Raw genomic sequence first — 19448 nt, forward strand, 5'->3', positions numbered from 1 at the left:
GTTTTATCGTTCCATAAAAAAAAAAAAAAAAAATAAAAATTTGAAGCCAATAGATTACAAAAATATTATAAGTCGCTACTTGACTAAAATAAACGATAAATCAGAATGTCTACTTATATATTTTACCTGTTGTAACCTAATTAAGAACCGATGAATAAAGAATTTCGAATATACTTATAGTTTAAAATTAAGCGAGTCGTGTGCTAAGAATACTTCAACTTGCAAGGACAGCTACATTGATACAACATCGTACGGGTGATACCAATCGTTTATAACGAAAAATAGCACAAAATTTAATTGCAAAGCTTGTATATACTTTATTTTATCCAATTCCTTAATATTCACGATAGAATGCAATGTATCAACTAAAATTTTTTACGTACTATATTTTTTTGTGCTAGTTGTGCTATTAGTAACCATACGCTGGTGATCTGTTATTTAAGAATGAAAGTGTTCAGAGGGTTAAAGAAAAAAATGAAGAACTGTCTTTTAATGGAACAAAAACAACTGAACATACGTAAATTTTTTGGGCCGTTTTCGATTTCTAATAACTCTTAAGTGTAAAGCGATTTGGCTGCTAACCTGGTATTAATTAATAACAAATTTTAATGTGTGTCAGATAATTAGAAAGCGATAATAAAATAAATGAAAATACAATCTTAATCATTTGTAAATAAACAAAGAATAAGACTTTGTTAGGTATTTTTATTTGAATAATGCAGATATTTAAAAAATGATTTTTGACTTTTAAGATACAATATTTAAAAAAGTAGAAATAAAAAACTTTTATCCTCATATGCGTGCATACTAAATATATCAACTATACCAAAAACATTTTTAATAGCTATTGTCATGAATTACAATTCACTGTTGAGACATGTAACAATAACAACAGCATCAGTTTCTTAGATTTGGAGATTATTATTCAAAAAAATAACACAGTACTAACTAATTGGTACCAAAAACCCACACACTCAGGCCGATACTTGAATTTTCTTTCCCACCATCCAATACAACATAAAATAGGTATTATTTACACACTAGTAAACTTTTCTATTTAATAAGCAGACACAAAATTTTATAATTATAATTTGAAATTGATTAATAAATTTTTATTAGCTAACAACTATTTTCAAAGATTTATTGACAAATTTGTGAATAAAAGATTAAATACCTTGAAAAACATGAATATGATTGACAATAGCAACAGAAATAAAAATAATTATAAATTAATCTTATCATTACCGTATATTCCCCACTTGCATAGTCATATTAAATATTATTGTAAGAAGCTTCACATTGGTCTTGTATACAGTTAAAACAATAAATTAAAATCGATCTTTTCACTTGGAAAATATGTAACTGAGCCACTCGATAAAAAAAATGTCGTTTACCACATACCATGTGCGAATTGCAACTGTTGTTATGTTAGTCAAACATCGAGAGCTGTAAAGTCAAGAAGAACAGAACACAAAAGAGACATCGAGAAAAAAAAGAATACATCGATATTATCACAACATAGCATTGAATTTACACATAATTTTAATTTTGATAATATTAAAATTTTAGACATAGAACAAAATTACAAAAAGCGCCTTTTTTCCGAAATGTTAAATACACATTACTTTAATAATAATATTAATAGACAACAAGATACAGAAAAATTAAAAGATTGTTACAGGTCTCTCGTTGTGTCAATAAAGAAAAATGACTAACTTTATATACATGATTCGAGGACCCCTTTCATTCATAGTATTAGGAAAACATGAGCTGTTTATGTGCGTCTTAAGGAACTGCTTGCGATTCTTATTCGATTGTATTACGTGCGTGCAATATGTTATTTGTGTACGTGCAAGGTATAAAAGCTACTTAGCTTGAAACTCTGACTACATTACGATTTTACGTCCCTTTCGTAAGAGACAGGGGTATGTTATACATGTAACTTAATTTGCGTTTATTATATTTTACTTTAATTTGTATTGCAAAGAATTTTGTTACTCATAGATTTTTGTACCTGATGAGGACAGGGACGTTGTCCAAACGACCGAAACGTCGTTTTGTTTCTTAATAAATTCAAAATATGACGGTACCACCATTGGACGTTGTTTTTAATTAATGAAAAACTTTTGTAGAACTTCTTTCACAAAGTTCAGGACTTTTTTTTGACAAAAAATTTTGTTGTGAACATAGTGTACAATATTTGTGACGAGATCTTTTAAGCCGGTAAACGACCATTCTAATACCCTATTACGAAACTCTTTCGTACGTCACTTACCTCGTCACTGCACACCAGATACATCTCCTCTAGGTATCTTTTAGAGGTTTCTGGCTTGGAAATGCTAAACACTTCTGAGAGGAAATTTAAAAGAGGGCCAATGGGCACTGATAACTAATTAACACAATTACTGCAATGAGTTTGACAGCGCTCTGCGCTATTTATTTGTTCTCTACATGATCTTGAATATTCTGCACATTTTCTCTCTCTCTCTCTCTTTCTCTCTCTCTTTTAACGTCGTATGATATTAGGTACGTACCGTCCTATATTACATAGTTAACTAAGTGGGACACTCCACACAACCCCCCACGGATCCCCAATAGACCTCTTTCTCCTTTACAGCCCCTCTGACTCCTCCCACAAACTAAGGTAAGATTCCTTTATTTTGTTTTTTTTTACCATGTTACCGTGACAGCCTATTGACCTCGTCGTCGGGGCCACCCACTTACCACCTACGTATAGGGGTGTATTTCCCCACCTATTCTGAACCCTTTGACTGATAGCATGCCTAATCTATGGGCATAATGTGACTGCCTCCGGTAGAACACCTTGCCATTTAAGCTGACACTCTCTGCACCAATGATACATCAGGTCTACTCACCACTGTATAGCCTCTCCCCAGAGAAGACTCTATATTTTAGGATATCCACTCCTAACTAGTGAAGCTAGTGCTCTTTGCCAAATCATCGGATACAGGCTAATTAGCATTCCCGGAGAAGCTCCATGTTTCAGGGACCACTGCCCACCGGTAAGGCCAGCGATCCCTGCCTGGCGCATTGGATCAGCTAATAATAATAATCTCTGCCAATAGCCCTAACACTGTTTTGCATTCACCCAGGCCCGAAAATCTGTGGGGTAAGAAAAAAATCCTGAAATTACTCTGAAGGAAAATTCCACGAAAAAACCCGCCCCGAAATAGCCAGGGTTACATAGAAACTTTTCCCGAAGAAAGCAATTTTTAAAAAAATCTGCATTCACTGGGAATCAAACTCATAACCTCTAGAACAGCGTTGCATCAGTAACAAGCACGTTTTCCGTTGAGCCAACACATTTCCTTATTTTTTCGCTTACTTTGAACCATCACAATTTTTGTCTAAGCCCTCCACCGCCCCCACAGCCCTCCCACAGACTGACCGTTGCCCTCCATGCAATTTTTCTTAGTGAGCTTTGAGGTAGTGAGGAGACACAGATGGGACCGCTGCTGATTGGTCAGCCACCATTTGAGACTCTTGGGGACTTTAGTCACATACTTGCATATGTGTGTATATCCATACATGCATAGATATATACGTATATATATACATAAATATATCGTGATTTATATTTATGCTACGTGCTGCATTTTCAAGCTGACACCTTTCCTCATGAGTTTCAAATGGCGAACAGTGTTTTCTCACTCCTTCGAAGCACACTAACTTTTCTTGCCAACTCCCCCTACTGCCCTTTACCACTTTCGAACAACCTGACCAAGATCCTACCGACCTTCGTGGACCGTGATGTGTAGACATACGTGTGCGTGACGTATATGTATGGAGACATGTGTATGTATACATTTAATTTACATATTAATATTTTCTTTGGATATCTCATCTCTAGATACGTATATATATATATATATATATATATATATATACGTATAAGTAAACCTATATCATACAGTATTTTTTGTCTAAAATGTTTCAAACATGGTACTGGCTATTTTTAAACATAACTTATAAAAAAAAAAATAGTTACTTTGTTTTAATGTTATAGATACAGACTATCTTATACATCAGATAACGAAAACATTCGTTCATTAGTATATGGAGAAAGATTGACTTAACAATTACTCATTAATTTTTATATTGTCATAAAGTAACTTTATTTTAATTACTTAGAATATGATTTGAAAAGTTTAAAAACTAAATCTTATTAAGGGTTATTAGATACAATCTCTTATAGAGCATCTTATACTTCTTAAAATTTTTAAACAAAGGGAAAACATTGTAAATCTCTTCATACCATACTGTTATTTTAATCTATCAGAAATCTTACTAATCTATGAAGCAAAGTCGCTAAAACCGTTGTAATTGCTAACCGCGAAAACTACTGAACCGATTTTGCTGAAATTTTGCATACCGATTCGTGACACTTCCTAGATGGTTAAAGTATAATTTTTATCTTGAAAAATTCAATAACAATAGCAATAAATAAGCTCAAAGTATTGCAAAAATACGCCATCTTTTCACTTTCGTTCAGTAGGATCCACTAGGTAGCGCTGACATAAAATGGAAGCTACCTGAAACAGAATTAAATAAATGTGGTTATAATACGCCAGAGCGTTGCGATTATTCTTGCAATCATCTATTGGCAGGTCATCGCACTGCATCGAGAATGTAGATTAAAGTCATTCAGCTGGGTACCCCAGTTACCGATGACGCTCTTCTCCAATGGGCAAGTGATCTAAGTCTACTATCACCTGGAACCTCTAGGATTAACGAGTGCCATCAATAAGAAATTTAACCAAAAACGTCTCCGGTGGAATACCAGGAGACGTGTCTACCCAGAGCACATCCTGCTCAAACACTTCAGAGTTATGTGGCCGTACCACAATCTGTCCTGATGCCGTCAGAGGATTTTATTACTACAATTGTAAGTCAGGAAAGACAGCCCTGAAGAGTACGGGCAGCCACAACTGCCAACTTCTTAGTAGTCGTTCCAACGGCATTATACCTATACAGAGAAGGTATTCTCCAGTTCCACTCTCCCAACTAACGATGAACGGTTGGTTATCTAGGGAATGACCTGAAGACGAGATATATTTTGGTCAGCGACGTATCTGCCTCATGCACGGTCTCCGTACACAGACTTCGAGGGTAAGAGTCGAGCTACCAACAGCTGGCTCTCCATCATCAAGAATAATAATAAGGAATAACTAGAAATTTCACCACTGGCCTTTTTCAGGGCTAATATAAGTATTGACGTTTATTACTTAACCATCAGTTTCTTCGGTTTTTTCAAGGGCCACCTAAGCAGGGCTGGGAAGCTCGGTGACCGACGACCCTATATTATCCTCTCGACTCTAACCATTCAAGTGGGAATCACTAATCCTCTTCAAGATCTGCGCTGGGCGAACCTAACAGCTATGAACCTAAAAACTTGAGCCAACGGAAGTCTCCAACGGGCAAGCATCACGAACCAATCTCTACTAATCTCTCCACCTCAGATCATTAAAATAACTGAGTCTGCAAAAATAGGTGCTTTAGACACCAACGTCGTCGACGTTATACCAGGAGACGTTGGGAAAGAGCACTACAACTAGCCCCAATGCTTTGGACTTCGTAATTTTTCTCCCGATCAGTCTGGGTCCTCAACAGCAGGCCAGAAAAAATCACCCTGAGGTATCCAGGCAGTCACAATTGCTGTAAACTTTAGTCAAGAAAGAGTTGACTTAAGAAGCTCACCGGTCTTTTTTAGGGCAATCGGACGTCGAACTACCTTGCCAACAAATATATTAGAACCTAACAAAGTTGACAGAAAATAGCCTTTAGGTGTCACAAAAGTCGCCAGAGGGTGAATGGGAAGGAAAATTTCAAATGTATTTTATGAATACAATTTTAGGCGTCAAGAAACTGACGCAAAAAATTTATCGAGATTGGAACAGCAGCCTCAACATGACAAATAAAGAATCCATTACGTAAGGGATCAGGTTTTCATTTTACCTTCACAGTAATCTCTTGAATCTTTAAAGATCTGAATTCAGGTTTTTAAATTAGAAGAAAATATATTTGTATTTTTGTGGCAATAAAAAATGTAGAGATTAAGTTCCAGGACTTTGTTGCTCTGGTAATAAAGTTGTAAGATAAGAGAAAAAAAATTTTTTTTAATACACATTTTTGGAAGTTTTATATCTTAACATCTTAAAAAAATAGCCCTTTTCGTAAATTACACGGGAGGAACTGCAAATCAACGGCTCCTATTGGCCAACGATTATTTAATGGCATAAGGAACGCACGGTACTTTCCAGCATGATTATATTTTTTTTAAATTTTACAGCTTATTATTTGACTAAATAAATTGTATGGATTCCAAACAAAGATTTTTTTTTAATAAGAAGATTTTTGTTCTGAGAAAAGTCAGGAATGGATGTTAAATTTCTAACTGAAAACGTTTCGCATTACATGTCAACACACTACGGTGTTCCATTTAGTAAGTCTTGGGCGAATTCGAGACGGGGGGCTGCTAGCTCAAAATATATGCAGAAGCACTATTACCATAAAATAACTATAATGAAAAAAAGTAATCTAGCAGAATTATTCATAATAGTAACTTGTTATCATAAATAGAAAGAAATTAAAGTAAGTTTTATCAAAATTTTAAAAAACAACATCAAATGATATTCTCTATGTTTTAGTTAGATTTTTTGTTTTAACTACTTTAACTTTAAGGTGATATTTTAAATACTTTTTTTGGTCAAGTGTTGCCATGCGTATATACAACTGAATTTTCAGGGCGTGGTATATCTTGTGCACACTTTTTAATATTGCTTTATCATGTTAAAAAGATATTAAGCCTATACAAACCGCTACACTTGTTTTGTGTATCATTAAGTACTGTGAAACGTACAAAATTAGTCATTAAACAAGTGCTTTACGCTCCTCACACAAAACTCAGTCTTCGTATGGCTTATTATAGTCCGTAATCTACAAAAAATTTCTTAAAATCGCTTACAAACGTATTACATTTAAAAATAAAATGTGACTAAACTGTTACCTACAATATGAAAAAACAAATTATATCTACTAACCATATTTACAAACATTTACGGAAAATAAAATTTTAGTACAAAATTAAATAATTGTACCCTACCAAAAATATCTATTGATGATACGTAAACTATTAAGTTGATGCAAACATTTTACTAACGTAGAATTTTTGCATCAACTAAAAGTATAAAACATATTTATGACTACATTTATAGAGGTAGTGACAAAACATACATTGAAATTTAAAATTAAAAGATGAAGAAATAGAAAAAAATTTGATTAAATAACTAGTTGTTTAAATGCTAGAAACGTTAGTTTACTGAAAGCAGCTTGTGGACTGCAAACATTTTTCAAATTTGTGCTATAAGTCATACAGTTACATAATTATTTGTCTGTCTTAAAAAAACAAACAAAAACTAATATTTAAAAAATAATAGTTTTAAAAATAGCATACAACTATCCAACGAAACTAACAGCATGAGTGTAATTTAAGAAACGTGATTATTTTGAAAAATCTAGTAAGTATAAGAATATTTCCCAATATTTATTTTTAGTAACAAACTAACGATTTAAAAAAGGAGAGAAAATATAATAAAAATCATTGTAAAAGGTGCATTCAACAAAATATCTCGAAAAAATAAGCTTGAACTTATTTTAAATAGAATTAACGTTCTAACATTCTTTGGAGAATTTAAAACAAATAAAAAAATTTAATACCAGACATTTAACGACACTGCAACTACAATGAATTTATTCGATGATTATTTTCAAATTGATAATACATTCCAAGAAGCAATTACTTTTAGGTTTTATAAATTATGAGAAAAATTTTTTTGCGTAGTTGTTAATTCCTGATAATATTACGGTGATAAGATACTAAATAAATAGAGAAATATCTTTTAGTAAAAAAATGTTTGACTCATCTAAGAAAATTTTACGATTATAAAAAATAGTTATACAATTATTATTAAGTTTTATAATACAAAACAATGTCTAAAGATATAATGATTTAATACTTTGTTGTATAATCATGCTTCTTAAACTATTAAATTAAAACGCGAAAAATTTGTCTAAAACATCCTCCTACGACAGTTGATTTAATATCAAAAAGGAATATTTAAATTACACAAATCATGTAATGTTCTTTTTACTATTTCTCCTTGCCTTGAATTTCTCCTTGGTTTGATTAATGGTGACCAGTATGTATATCCTACACATACAGTCTCAAACACACCTTGTACTTGGTCCCTTTTCTACTTGAGTCTTTCATCACTTAAAATTTTAGTAATGTTACGACGCCAACCTTCCTGACAGATCTTACGCTCTCATGCATGCAGACACACACTTGTACTTTATTATGCTCATATCCTTGTAACAACCGATACACACACATATACACTATAACTCAATCGAATTGTCCCCATAAATTTTGAAGCCGTACATCATCGACAACCACTTTATTAGTACGAAAAGATGTTTGCCTGGAGTCTCTTCTGTGATGGTTCCTTATTAGTTTTTCCTTCCTTAGTTATTCCTTATTAGTAGTTATGGATCACTTGATTTCCTAAAATAAGTAATCATTTAATAATTCTTACTCCCCAGGGTATCCCCTATTTAATATCTTTTTCTCTTTCAACTGGTCCTAGTTCTTCACCACTCTACTTGGCCCACTATCTCTGAGTGTTTCTCTTCTTTGTCAACGAAATTAATTCTGGATCCCGTTCCCATCACCTTTTAACTATTATTTCTCCTTTAAAATTAATTCCTTTAATTTCTTGATTTTCTCCTCCTCTCTCGATTTTCTTTTTTTTTTGATTTTTTTTTTGTCCCTTTCCAGATTAAATTTAACTTCACTTGATCTGCAATACCAAAAAAAATGAAACCAGCAGAATTCTATCTAAGGTATCTTCAGTTTTTACTAACCTCTCCAAATGAAGTCAATCTTACCAAAGTATTATATTTACTACACGCATGCACCTTTTTCACGTTTGTCATCCATATTACCTCATTCTTAACGTAGACCATTAGCAATCTGGTTTTGTTATGCTAGCCTATTTTCCATCTACTAATTGACTGATATTTTTTCAATACTAGAGCTTTTGACGAATGACGTTTCTTCTGACAAGTCCCCTACACGTTTTAATGGATGTCACTCTCCTTTAAAGACTCAGAATAACTCGCAACTTAACTGTTGATCTAAATCGAATGTCTCTTGAAAATTTCCTCCAAACTCTATAAATATAAAAATCTTGTTAACAGCTTTAACCGGTACTCTCTTTTGTAGCCATCAATTTGCAACTGATTTTGAAAGTGGTTAATACTTTTGAGAAAGTGCCAAACAATTAACACGTTAATTGGCTCTTATTGGTCTTTGAATCGTTCCACTAACTTGAGTCTGATATCGAAGACTGGGCTCTGGTATCTAGAAAATCACCGCCCTTTAGTCCTCCTAACATTACCGAAAGATACGGTCAATTCTTGCTATTAACACTCAGAATATTTTTATACCTGTTTTCTACTTTAAGCCCTTCTCTATTTGTTACTTTTTCTCCTGAATTTCGTACGCCTCTTAACTCGGGCAAACTAGAAGCTCCTAACCCAAAGCTGCCTCACTTTTCTTTTATTTTTGGGAGTGTCGCACTCAAATTACGTTTTCCACAAATTTCCTTATCATTATTTTCGAAAGACTTATCAAAGAAGATCTGAAGGTCCTCTATGTCAATTAATGGTGATCTATCCTGATTTCTAAAAGTTCAGACTCGTTTTCTTCTCTCTTGTCACTTGATTTTCCAATTTATCGTCATCTGCAAGTTTTCTGGGTTTTGCTCGAAAACTTCTTTATCATAACGAGTTTTATCTGTGTTAAAATTTTGTTCCTACTTAAAGTCGTTCACTTGAATGTTGAATTTTTTGTCTAGACCTGACACTCCCGTCGTGCACCAAACCAACTAGTTTTTCGCTAGTCCTTAGCTCCCACTCTCTTTCCTGTGACTACCGCATATGATCGTCATGTTTTCACATAAACAACGCTCCCCCCTTTTCTCCAATATCACTTTCTCTATCCGGACAGCACACCTCTAACCTCTCACTCATCTTCACATTTTTTTTACCATTCTCTCTTTCTCTGTGGCTTCGTTCAACCTTAACCCTTGGTTCACACTCTTTTTCCTCAGCTTGTCGAGGCTTTTCCGAAAGACTTTGGGTGCCTCTTAAATCTCTTTAGTTGCTTATACTCGCTTATCCTCTAATAGTGCTTTCGACTGTTTATCTCTAGTCTTACTTTGAGGATTTTGGAAAGTCTTTCTAAAGACCAAAATAAATTGGCCATCTACTTTAAGGATCTACGTTTTCTCGCTATTTGTTTTTTGCCTTTCACTTTCCTTTAGTGGCGTCAAATCTCTGGACTTACTTTGGACGGAACACAGGGATTGCAGAAGTTAACTTGTTTAATTCTGGCCCACACGTGCCCCATTCCCCATCATTCTTCGCCAGAACTCACACTGGAGGCTGGACGATAAAATCACTCTCTGGGTACCACAAATCTGACACTCAATTGTTAGCTAAGGTTGGGGATCTACTGGGGGTCTTCTCAACTAAAAATCTTATGCCAGGTGTCCTTTGCTCCTACATACATAACAAAGCAGCTCCAGGCCTTGTTCTGAACGATAACTAACAGCCTGGAAGGTGTAATACGTTGTATCAAATCTACTTTCTATTCCAGTTTATCTCGACCGAGAGTCCGCTTAGGGATTTCTCCCTGTTGAGTTCCGTTAGAATTTTTAGTAACCGGCTGACCCCTCTCTTTGATGTGAGTTGAGGATTTCACGGTTGACTGACTGTTCCAAGGCATAGTTTTCTAATACTCGGCTCACTGGAGGGTTTGGAGCTTGAGCAAAGCTTGCGATTAACTCCAGAGGTCGATTAAAGAACGAAGACCCGTTCCCATTATTGCTTTCTGTCTCCTTTTTACCCTCGCTATTCCTGTTACTCTATTTGCTCCCTCCCTTACCCTTTTTTTCTTCTTGTCTTCCTCCTTCTTGCTGGACGGACTCACCTCTTTTTTTCCTCTCTATCACTTATGTCTGCCTCACTCATAATCTAAGCCTGCACCAGGCACGTGGATCTTGTCAGCGGGTGGTTATGGAACATAACGACCGTCAAACTCTTTTTGCCTTTCCCACTATAACTCGTAAGTCTCAATATTGTTAAAACGTATGACCAGATTATTGGACGTCATCTGACGATACTCTGGCAGCAAGTTCCATCGCTTCAATTTCACCAGGGATCTCGTAGAGGGTGCCCTAGTGAATCTTGAACTGATAATATTTCAAGTTTGACAGATATACGGTTATTTTCTCTGTCTTGGCTTGTGCGCTCCAGCGCAGTTCATCCCAGAGAACTATTTCATGATATTATTCCTACATATTGTCTTTCGAACAAATTTTTAAATGTATCCCAAACTCTTAACTCTCTTCTTATCATACGGAACCAGCGGCTCATTCCTTTCGAAAGTACGAAAGGTAATATGCTCAGGAGTTCGTAGTTACTAAATCCTGCGCTTCTATAACAATCCTGTTATTGCTCCAAGAACTCTTCCACGTTCTCACCTCTATTTTCTCTCCAAAAATTTCACCCCTCAACTCTGCAGAAATTCGATAGCCTTAATTTATGTCTTCCGTAAGATTCCTCACCACCTATAATGTATTGGCTCTTCTCTTCAGTCTTCTAGACCCGAGCTTCTTTTGGGTGGGGGTAACCTCCTGAACTGAGTTTTCTTAGTATTTGACTAATCACTCGTTGGTCTCTTACTTTGACTCTCATTTATCCTAATGTGCCTTTGTTCATTTAGAAGGCTTTTTTTTAAACTTCTTACTCTATATTTCTTCTTCAACTCTTTTCTTATCCTCGTGCATGCAGCCCTATAATCCTCTTCAGCACGGTGGCTCTGATGGCTAGCCTTCCTTTCCCTATCGTAATCGTTCTCTTCTAAACTTAAATCAACTACATTCAGTTCCTGTTGGGAATTAAATATTCTCTTCGGTTAGTTTTATCCAAGAAGACGTAACCCTGTATTGATTTCATTAAGATCACTGTTAAACAATTGTTTTCATTTTCGGAGTTCCTTCAATGTCTTTAAGGGGTACTCGCTTATCAGTTTAGATTGCCGGACTTAGTTCTCAGGCTTTTTTAACATTATTTTGTAATTAATTATCTTTGACTGATGCAAATCTATAAATGAACAAATCAATTTGGGAAACTTTTAACTTCAAAATTTATGGATCACTGTAGAAAATAAGTTTCATAAGTCTCAAAAGCAGACATTTCGAAGAAAAAAAATATTTACTAGTCATGTAGGTATAAGTTATGATATCGAATGTAAAAATTAATAGGTTTAAGTTACGAATTTGTGATAAACAAAGCAAAATATTTTTTCTTAACTCGCATTGATAGAAAAACAAAAGTTAACAAAGTAACACTGGTTTTGCACCTGAAAATAAAAATGGTGCAGCAACGCAGCATAAACAATTTTCGCTCTTCTGCGTCACCTATATTTTTCGTACACTTTAGGCTTCTCCTCCAAAAAAGGGGAGATTGGGGCAGAAATTATCTCGTTTAACGGGAAAAACCATGAATTCAAACACCAGCACGTACCCTTAAGTATGTTTTCATTTAACCACTTTACACTTATCTATATAATTTTTCCTTGTACTATACACTATAGCAATTCTCCATACGCTACACTACACTTCATGTCACTTAACATTACTTGGACAGCGCTGCAGCAGCTCCTTCTCATACGTAGCAAACCACGAGGATACGTCCACCACGTTTTATTCGTATTGAACGAGGAAGGGCATCTGCTTCGTGTTGTCCCGTACTACCTTATACACACTAACAACTCTATCCATAATCCCACGTTTTTTTACTCTACTGATCCTTCCTCTCTTTCTCTCACTCTCTCTCTCTCTCTCTTTCCCTTTCTCTCTACTTAACTATCTCGTTCTCAACTTTACTATCGCCATCTTATGCTCTCACTTTTCTCTTCTTTCTCTCTGTCTCGAAACGTACGAAGCGTACGAATTCTAATGGCAGCACTCCCGAAGATTTACCTTGCAGTCTCTCGTATACACCTTGTCTTGCCTGCACTCAGTTTATTTATCTTCTTTCTCTTTTTCTCTCTCTATCTTTTTTCCCTCCTCTCTTTCTCTCTTTCCTTCTCTTTATCTCTTTTCTTCTCTTTCTCTGTAGCCTCATCTCCTGGCTGAACGTCAGTTAACTCTAAAAAGCACGATGACGTCCTCAAGCTTGTCGTTCGTCCTAGGGTGATGGTCGTCCTCGCTTACTCTCCAGCCTTAAAAAAAAATTAACTTTTATTTTTTGTCTTTTTTTTGTTTACTTGTTTAGTACATATTTATGTACTGAAAATACTGTATATTCGAATAAAAAATATTTTAACTTCTGTAATATTCATAAAGAAAAATTTTTTACCATGAAAAGGCTTAATATCCTTCATTTCTCTGAATTTTCTCAAAGTAGTTAGTTTTACACTTGTATAACTAAAGTGGCTTAGCATCCTACATGAACATACAATACAGACTAGAGATGGGCGTTTGCGAAAAAAAACGATTGTCTGAAATTGATCAAAATAAAATAGATGTATTAAAAAAAGTTGTTTTTTATTTAAAAGACCTTTTTATTTATCATTATCAAAATTTTTTTTTGTATAAGGTTTCAACCTAAGTGGAGGTACGAACAGTTAATTATAAATAATTATAATAGGGTTAAGAGGTTAACATGTATTAGGAGTAAGCCGTACTTTTAAATACCATTTCAGAGGAGTCACTGTATCTATTAAATCACTGGAAAGCTTCAAAACTGAAACAAAATTATGTGCATTATATAACTATAGAATTTTCTTAGCAAAACTAAATTATTACATAGGATTTTATTATAAAAGTTGTCAAGCTTTCTTTGAAATAGAGAACCAGATATGGCGAATGTTAATAGTACCTGTGAAAGTTCCTGATAATTTCTGCGTAAGCCTTATGTCGTGTCTATGTCCAAGATGTCTACTTATTAACTGACATTAGTCCGTTACATCTCACATCAGTTATGCGTACTAGAATTCGATAAGGTCATTTGGACCAATCATGAGGCTTCTTTTTACCAGTGTGAACTCGTATGAAGGTTCTGGTCCCAGACCTTGGACAAGTTTTGCGTTATGCCCCAAAACAATATTAAACCTGTTTCAACCTGTGACACTTATTAGTCACTTTATTTATTTATAAGAAACATAATAATAACGTAAGAGCCAATCAGCATACAAACCCAGGGCCCTTCCTAGTTGCTTTAATTATAAATAATAAAATAATTACAACGCAATGGCCAATCACCACGCAACCTGAGGCGCTTCCTGGTCACCGTATTCATTAATAATTAATATGAAAATAAGGCAACCGCAAAATTAACACATAACCTGCAACCCTTACTTATCACTTCATTAATTTGAAATAAGTATGATGATAACGCAAGCACCAATAACCTCACAATCCAAGGAGCTTACTAATCACTTTATTTATGGTAAAGCAACAAATGATAATGCAAGCACCAATCACCGCACAACCTGAAGCTCCTTCTAGTTGGTATATTTAGTAATAAAATGAATAAAATGACGCAAGCGCCCAACACACGAAACCCGAGGCACTTTTTAGTCGCTTTATTTATTAGTGGAATAAATAAAATATCGCAAGCACCAATCACCAGAAAACCTGGAGTGCTTAGTGGTTACATGTGTAATTAATTAATGCTTTGAATAATTCAAAAAAGCGATTTGAAAAAGTCCCGAGTTCTGTGGTGATTGGCGCTTGCATTATTATTATTAAATACTTTAAGAATGAATAAAGCGTCTAGAAATGGCCCTGGGTTGAGCGATAATTAGCGGTTTCGCTAGTTTTATAATAACTATAAATGAATAAAGTGACCAGTGAGCACTCCGGGTTAAGTGGTAACTAAAGCTTACATTATGATCGAATGCTTTATTGATAAATGAATCGACGAGTGAGTGTTCTGGGTTGTGAGATAATTAACTCTTGCGTTATAAATATATTTCTTATAAGAAAATAAAGCAAACAGTAAGTGATGTGAGTTGTGTGGTGATTATCGCTTGCGTTAGTTCTGTTATTTTACTGGTAAATAAAGTGACCAAAAAGCGTCCTAGGTTGTGTGGGAATAAGTACTATTATGTTCATTACAAAGAAATAAAATGACAGGAAGGTGCTTCAAATTGTGTGGTGATTGGCGCTTGCGTTATTATAATAATGATTATAGATATATTCATTATCAATAAGGAACACGACCAGAAGGTACCTTAGGTTGTTTGGTAAGTGGCACTTAGTTATTATTATATATAATTTAAATCAATCAGTGGTGATTGGAGCTTGCGTTATTAGTATATTTAGTATAAATAAATAAAATAATGAGTTAGCGCTGTGAGTTTCATGGTAATTATCGCTTTTGTTATTTAGTTTTTTTTTCTAATAAATAAAGTGATTGGGAAGTAATTGAGATTATGTGGGGTTCGGCGCTTGCGTTTTTATGATATAATTTATAAAAAATCAGGTGTGGGTCTCGGGATCTCCAGCAGAATTAAAACTTCTAACTCAAATGTTATTAAACTTGGTATAATAAAAACTGATAAAATTAGAGTATACCTTATGATAATAGATCTTTCAGAATCCTACATTGAAATAGTGAATACATTATTATTAAGTATTTCAGCACGCACATGCATAAAATACACTTACTTATTTTACACGTTAGTCACGAATTCTAAGAACTTTCATGTTTGCTATGATATATTATGTATTAATATGTGTACGAATTGTTGGTCATGTAATGCAGAACAAAACAAAGAATTTTTACCATAATGCCCCCAAAAAAAGTACTTTTGTCTTGTAACGCAAGACAAAAGCTCCATTTGTTTAAAATTTGTTATTTGTGCATTTGATATTATATCATATGTATACAATAAATTCTTGTTGGAATCATTGTATTCGATAAATTTTTTTCAATCTTGGCTACGACAAGAGTATAATAATCTACTCTATCTGATTAAGATTAAGGAAAACAATAGACACATAGCTATTTTTTTGTTTTCAAATATAAAATTGTTGTCTTATACATATTTAGCAATTAAGTATAAATTTATGCACTTTTTTTTGACTACATGTACATGTATGAACATGTATGTAATGACCAGGACGTGCAACACGTAAGTATGTATACAAAATACATATGTATATACTGTGCCTCTTGTACATAGCTACAGCTGTTGTTTTCCTCTTTTCTCTTTTCACCATATCTTTACCTCAGCTTGAGCAAGTGCATTGGTTTAGTGTTAAGTCGTAGCGTAGAATCATACATACTTACATATGTATGATATATGTATATGTATACATGTATAGTACTAGCGTGAGGGAAAAGGAGCAACTGGCGTATATGCTAGAGAAAGAGAGACAGAACGGTAGATAGTAGAGTGGCGTGCACTGCAGAAGAGAAAGACGGAGCAGTGGGAGGAAGTGTGTAAGAGAGGAAGTTGGGGAAAGGGCTTGGGATGCAGGGTGGGTGGCTACGTTTTTTCGCAATGCATTTTCGTAATGCATTCGTGAGCGCTGCTCACGGTCCAACATACAAAGTCTCACTTTACTAAATAAAGAGACTACAGAGTTCCTTAGGTTTTGTGTTGATTGGCACTTGCAAAGAGGTTTACTTCATTATAAATAAATAAAGCGACTAGTCAGCGCCCTGGTTTTTGTGGTGATTAGCGCTTGATTTATTTTATTTATTTTACTAATTAAGTAGGCAAATAAAAAGCATCCAAGCACTACTAATCCGCTGAAATCCTGAGTCTGAGAATGAGATTACCTTCTAGTCATTTTATACAGTTTTTTTAATATTTCTAATTATTTTTTTAAATAGCTTGTAAATTAAACAATGTAAATATCTTGTAATTTATTGTAATATCACTGGCGGATGTGTGATGATGACTTGATTGATAGAGCTTTCTCCCAGCCATACGGTGTCTTGTTTCCATTTTCGAAGTTTCATAGTTCCCTGAGGAGGGTGTCAGAAGGACACCGAAATATTGGAAATATGTTTTAGATAATAAAATACAGCCATGCTTTTATATTCCTCTATCTGTAGTTCATTTATTTTATTTAAAAGGCAAAAAAGCAAGTGATCGTCAACCTAGTTAATATGATTGAAATGTTTTCAGTTACATTTTTTACATCTTTACAAATTTTACATCCATTCCTGACACTTCTCAGAACAAAAATTTTCTTATCAAAAACATTTTTGTTCGGAATCCATTAAGTTTATTTAGTCACATCATTAGGTGTTAAAAAAAAAAAAATATAATTATGTTGAAAAGTACCGTGCGTTCCTTATGCCATTAAATAATCGTTGGCCGTAAGGACCTATTGATTTGCAGTTTTTACCGTACAATTAACAAAAAGGGCTATTTTTTAGAGCTGTTATAATTTAAAACTACGCAATATATATATATATATATATATATATATATATATATAAAATATATTTAAAGAAAAATTTTTTTTCTTTTATCTTATAACTTTATTACCAGAGCTACAAAGTCCTGGAGCTCAACCTCTATATTTTTATTGCTAAAAAAAAAAACTAATACATTGCCTACTTACTCAAAAATCTAAGCGATTTAAGAAGTAACTGTAAGGATACAATAAAACGCTGATCTCTCAGGTAATAGATTCTTTATTTGTCCATTTTGACGCTGCTTTTCCAATCTCGATAAATTTTGGCGTCAGTTTCTTGACGCCTAAAATTGTATTCATTAGACACATTTAAAGTTTTTCTTCCAATTATGGCATGCTTAAGGCTTTTGTTACCCCGAAAGTCTGTTTTCTGTCAACTTTGTTAAGTTTTAATATATTTGTTGGAAACGTAGTTTGACATTCAATGGCCTTAAAAAAGACTAGTGAGCTTTTTAAGTCAACTCTTTATTTATTGATTTCCAGCAAAACGTGACTGCCTGGATACCTTAAGGTGATCTTTTCTGGCCTACTGTTGAAGCCCCAGGCTCACTAAAAGAAAAATTACAAGGTCCGAAGTATTGGAGCTAGTCGTAGTGCTCTTTTCCAACGGCTCCTGGTATAACGTCATAGACGTTGGTGTCCAAAGCACCTTTGTTTTGCAAAATCAGTTGTTTTGGTGATCTAAGATGGGAAGATTGGTTCGTAATGCTTGCCCATTGGAGACTATCCCCTTGACTTAAATTTTCTTCCCCTTCATATCTGTTAAGTTCACCTAGTGCAGATCTTGAAGAGGAAAGGTTATAATTGGTTAAATGTTTAGAGTTGAGAGGGTAATACATGGTCGTCACCGGGGTTTCCAGCTTTGCGAAGAACAACTCCGCTCGTAGCATCTGCCAGTGAATGACTGATTTGGTGTAATAGTGGTCAGCTTTGTATAGTCACTTATTCGATAAATCGTAATCGGAAATGGTAGAAAATGTATTTGTTGGCAAGGTAGTTCAAACTTAGGTGGCCCTTAAAAGAACAGATGAGACTGATGATTAAGTAGGTCACGTCAAAACGTCAAAACTTGTGATTTTTTCAGTGATAAAACTTCCTACTATTCCATATTATACATTCTTAATGATGGAGAGCTGGCCGTGGTCAACTTGACTCTCACCCTTAGAGTCTCTGTGTACGGAGACCGTGCTGGAGAAAAGTATACCAATGATCATAGAACATCTTATCTTTGGGTCATTTTCCAGATAACCAACCGCTCATTGTTAGTCGAGAAAGTGGGTCTAGAGAATACTTTTTCTGTGGGTATGTCATTAAGGCGACCACTGAAAAGGAAGTCGTTGTGGCTTCCCATCCTCCTCAGAGCTGTCGTACCTGGCTTACATTTGAAGTACCAAATTTTCTGACTGATATTTTAACCACACTCATTTAATTCTGTTGCAGGTAGCTTCAATTTACTATTGACGCCCCCTAGCTGATCTAACTGAACTGAAGTGAAAAGTTAGCGTATTTTTACAAATCTTTGAGCTTATATTTTGCTATTGTTATTTAATTTATTAAGCTAAAAACTATACTGAAACCATCTAGGAAGTGTCAAGAATCGGTATGCAAAATTTCAGCAAAACGGGTTCAGAAGTTCTCACGGTTAGAAACTACAAAGGTGTTAGCGACTTTGCTTTATATATTAGTAAGACAAAGAAATAAAGTGGCCAAAAAGTGCCTTAAATTGTGTGGTAATTGGCGCTTGCGTTATTATAAAAATTATTATAGATATGTGAAGCAACTAATAGGTGCCCCAGGTTCAGTGGTGACTGGCGCTTGCATTATTTTTCAATGCTTTATAAATTAATAAAGCGACCA

General features: G+C 34.5%; 1 protein-coding gene across 2 annotated transcripts in view; it reads right to left on the minus strand.

Annotated features, from left to right (window-relative positions):
- The window catches only part of dnc (phosphodiesterase dunce), a 1903237-nt gene that overhangs the window by 1435971 nt on the left and 447818 nt on the right, over positions 1–19448 (minus strand). The window lies entirely within an intron of this gene.

The sequence above is a fragment of the Copidosoma floridanum genome, unplaced genomic scaffold (assembly GCF_036245765.1).
Source record: "Copidosoma floridanum isolate Cflo_tuat_1 unplaced genomic scaffold, Cflo_Japanese_pri ptg000020l, whole genome shotgun sequence".
NCBI lineage: Eukaryota > Metazoa > Arthropoda > Insecta > Hymenoptera > Encyrtidae > Copidosoma > Copidosoma floridanum.